This window comes from Sceloporus undulatus, chromosome 7 (assembly GCF_019175285.1).
Source record: "Sceloporus undulatus isolate JIND9_A2432 ecotype Alabama chromosome 7, SceUnd_v1.1, whole genome shotgun sequence".
Taxonomy (NCBI): Eukaryota; Metazoa; Chordata; class Lepidosauria; order Squamata; family Phrynosomatidae; genus Sceloporus; species Sceloporus undulatus.
In genome coordinates this window covers 25,106,515-25,111,227 of record NC_056528.1, presented here as the reverse complement: position 1 = coordinate 25,111,227, position 4,713 = coordinate 25,106,515, and positions in this window count along the sequence as shown.

Genomic DNA, 4,713 nt, shown 5'->3' with positions numbered 1-4,713 from the left:
GGTTGCCTTTGAAGCTTTGGCCTCATTTCCTCGTTCGGGTGAAGGCAAGGAAGTCAAAATGGGTGAGAGAACTTCAATGGGTGTCACGAAAAGGGTGGTGTTTCACTGCGGAGGTTGACAGTGGAGTCACTCCCCTCCAGAGCAGGCTACAGAAAAGGGATGCCAAAATCAGTCAAGTACTGGAACATGTACCCGGAAAGGTTGCCATGTTTGGGGACATTTATTTTCAACCAAAAGCAATAGTATAGAGTTGCAAGGGAACCCAAGGGCCATCTAACCCATTTCTCTTCCATGCAGGAATCTATAACTAAAGCACCCCTGAGAGATGCCAACTGAACCTCTGTTGAAAGACCTCCAAAGACAGAGAGTCCACCATCCTCCAAAGATGGAGAGTCTACTATCCTCCAAAGATGGAGAATCCACCACACTCTCAGAGTCTAGAGGTACGTCCTAATATTGGTTTGTATTCTAGTCTCTGCAGCATCCAAAAGCAAGCTCTCTCCATCTTCTCCATCATATCACATCAGAAGTATAAAGAAGGCTTTCATGTCCATTCTCAGCCTTCTCTTCTCCAGGCTCCATCTTCTACATGCCATCTGTTTGGATATTTGAAGATCACTTAAAGTACGGCAGCAGGGATGGAGAACAAAACATAGGAGGAAAGGACGAAGGAGCTGGGCATGTTTGGCTTGGTGGAAGGAGGATGGAGGGAGGACAGGATTGTCTTTAATATCTCAAGGTCTGTCCCATAGAAGAAAGGACAGGTTTGTTCTCTGCTACCCCAGAAGGTAGGACCTGGTCTAATGCAATGGTTCCCAAGCTTTAGTCCTCCAGGTGTTTTGAACTTTGGTCAAATTGGACTGAAGTCCTAACCACCCGGAGGACCTGAGTTTGGGAAATACTGAAATGGTTTGACATTACAGGAGGGGAGATTTGGAACGAACATTAGAAGGCCCCCAGAAATGAGAACATTGGTGCCAACGGCCAAAGTCTTACACCTTTGAGTCAAAACCAAGCACTGAGGTTGGACAGGTGGCAGTTGTTTTCCAAGAATTCATGCTTCTTGTTGTGCACCTTCAAGTCATTTCCAACTTATGGCAAACCTAAGGCGAACCTCTTGTCAAGATTAGTTCAGAGGAGGTTGGCCATGGCCTTCCCCTGAGGCTGAGAATTCATGCGCACACATGCAAAGTCAGCATATTTTGTACAAAAGTATAGGAATAAGCAAAGCTGGCATGGCGTAGGTTTGTGCATTGAAGTACAACTCCAGAGTTCAGGTTTCAATTCCTCGCTCAGCCATGGAAACCTAATGGGTGACTTTGACCAAGTCACATTCTCTCAACCTCTGGGCAAACCTCCTTGGAACAAATCTTGCAACAAAAACCCCACGATCGGGTTGCCGTAATGGTTCAAAGACCCACAACAACAAATAGAAATAAGCATATTTTGCAGCTAAGCCTAGAAAAATGTCTTTCTTGCTTTGGGCACAAGAGGGCACTTTGAAACTGAATCTTGGTGCATTTGGGGGTTATTTCCTCAAACTGGGGAAGCTGATCCATGGGCCACCTTTATTCACATTCTCCTAAATCCATAAGAATTCATCCACTTTCCATAACTGATAAGAAAATCACCGATTCGATACCCCCCAAATCCACCTCGGCTGGTGTTAAGATTCCTCACTTTCCAGGGATAGGAAACGGCTATCTTACCCAATTCTCTTGCAAAATTGGGAAATGGGGAAATTAGGGAGATTTTTGTTTGTTTGCAAATGTTTTAACCTGGTTTTAATTTTTCCACCTCTCATTGCGTTTTAATGTTTGTATCTTGTGGGTTTTCGACATTTTATTTTATTTATTCCCAAGCGCATAAAATTCAGAGGTCAATCTCAATCACTTGCATTTGTTGGACATTTGCAATGCTCTTTCTCAGACCCTTGATTTCCAACCAGTCTTGCCAAGAAAGCTTCGGGGAGCTGAAGTCTGAAACCCCAAATGTTATAGGGTCACCATAAGTTGGAAATGACTCAAAAGGACGCAAGAAAATGTCCAAACCAGAACCTTGAAATGTGCTTGGAAGCAGAGTGAAAGCCAGTGCAATCTTTGCAAAAGTGGGATTATGAGGTCTCCAAAATGTACAACTGAGGGACACCGGTGTGTAATGGTTTGGGTTTGGATTAGGACCCTGGGATATCAGGGTTCGAATCTTGGCCTGGATGACCTTGAGCAAGTCACATCCTCTCAGCCTCAGAGGGCAGCAGTGGAAACCCCTTCTGAAGAAACTTGCCAAGAAAACCCTATGGTTGGTTTGCTTTGGGTCGGCATAAGTCAGAAATGATTTGGAGGCACACAACAACAAAATATACACCTGCTAACAGCCCGGCTGCAGCTTCCAAACCCTTTCCAAAGTCAGCCCCATGTTGAGTGCATCCTTGTGAGATTGAGGACTTTGCCCTTATGTTTTGAAAGCCAAGTGCGAGGTTTTGACAGAACGTTGGTTCCTTTCGAACCCAGTGGCGAGAATCCTTTCCTGCCTTTCATGCTGAGCCGGCCGCTTCCGATGCACACGGATAATAGGAGGCTTGGACATGCTGGATTTTTTTACTGAATAATAGGTCAGACCTTTTTTTTCCTCCTCTTTTTCTTCATTTCCCTGGAACATAATCTTGGCGCCCGGCCCGGCCATTTGAACTCGCCACCCTCCCTTGTTCTTCTGTATTCATCAGAAGGAAATTGCAGCCTCACACCCATGGGTTTCCTTTGTTGAACTGTATTCAGAGGCCTTGGGGCACCCAGGCTCCCTGCCTAACCCCGACAGGCTTTGCAAGACTTTCTTTCCCTTAATTTACCTCCCTAGTCGGCAGCAGTGAATGACGTGGAAGCATTTTGTTGGGTGCCTTTGAATTCATTCCCATGATAGGGTCTATCATGGGGTTTTCTTGGCCAATTTCTGCCATTGCTGAGAGTATGTGACTTGCCCAAGATCACCCAATGGGTTTCCATGGCCAAGCGGGGATTTGAATCCAGGTCTCCAGAGTTGTAAGGAGGGGATTTGGGTAGCATCCTGGAGTATTCTGGCAAATGTAGGGGTTGTTCAGACATTGTACTTTTTTAGCGCGACTGTGCGAATAATCCCATGCGTTCCGGTTTTGTCATTCATGCTACCTTTGCGCATCTCTCCAAGTTGTGTTGCCCATGCATATTAGTACTGTGCATAAAGATGGAGTTGAGGATGTGCCTGTATTCTAAACACCTTCAAGGCATGCAGAGTTGTATCCCAGTTTATCCCGGGTCTATTCACATCGGTTATTCACATAGCCGATAATGCGAACCTTTTAGAAAAACTCGAGAGGAGAAAATGGGATGATACGAATCTTTTAGGAAAACTCGGGGTGGGGGGCATCAGGGTTATTCGCATTGCCGACAATGCAAATCTTGTCGGAAAACTCGGAGGGAAAAACCCAAATCTTTTAGGAAAACTCAAGGGGGAAAACCAGAAAAAGAGAAAAAAATGCCGAGATTGATTTTCCGGGGCTAAGTGGATTTTGGGGAAGCCTGCCCAAAAAAACTTACATTTGAAATGCATGTGAATAGCAAAATCCCTCTTCACACTATGGAAATAATCTGGGATGAACTCAGGTTATTTCCTTGGGGGGGTGCTACCAAAAAACCACTTAACGCAGGATATTCGATACCAAGTTTTTTCTGAGTTTTCCTGAAAGATCCGCATTGATCTGCATCTTCTGCATTGTAAATATGCTTCCAAATCGATTCGGATCTCTTTGTATCCTTCGAGGGAATGGAGGCGGCTCCATTTTATCCTGAAAGGATGGCATGTGCGAACAACACGAGGGTTAAAATGACTCGGAGAGATTTGTGAACCTGAAACGTAACGGGAACAATGATCCCGCTATCCATCAGCATGGCGATCCGCATCTCCTTGGGACTGAATGCAAATGCACCCAAAGATTGAACCCAGATTCTACTGGGATTATTTTCACCATCTCAATAACCCTATTGACAAATGGGTCGCCCAACACTCAAACCAGGACACCGCCTTGCCAAGAAAACCCTAGAAAGCTTCCATAAGTCACTGTGAACCTGAACCTAAAGGCACATACAACACAATGGAGGTATGCAGTTGCTCCCCCGTTGCTTTAAGACTCTCAGCTGTTTCAAAAAACAAATATTTTGGATAAACGTGGCACGATCCCGAATTCTGCAAGCTCAGGGACCTTCGTTGCAGATGTATTTCGGGAACATTTGGTTGCAATTCTCTGCAAACTCTCTTGCAATCCAGTCCTTCTCTCTTGGGCCTTCACCCCGGGGAAGAAGAACTTTAGAGAAGTTATTTTGGGAGGAAGGAAGGGGACTACAACCCCCAGAATCCCCTGTGGCCAAGCTGGCTGGGAAGAAGGGGGGATCCTTCTCAGAGTTGCAGAGTTTTTATTTCCTCCCCGAAGAAGCTTCAATCCTTTTCCCCTTTTTTTTCCGCTGAGGTTAAGCAAAACCAAATGGGAACTGGATGCCGCAACAGAAGCCCAGATTTGCCTTAGCGTGGCGTTCCCCGGAGAACAAGAAAAAGAGTTACTTTCATTTGTTGGGTTTTCTTTTTCGTTAGCCTGTCACAATCCTTATATATTTATATATATATATATATACATATATATATTAAACACCCTTCCTCTCTCCATCTCTCTCTCTTTCAGGGTGTCCC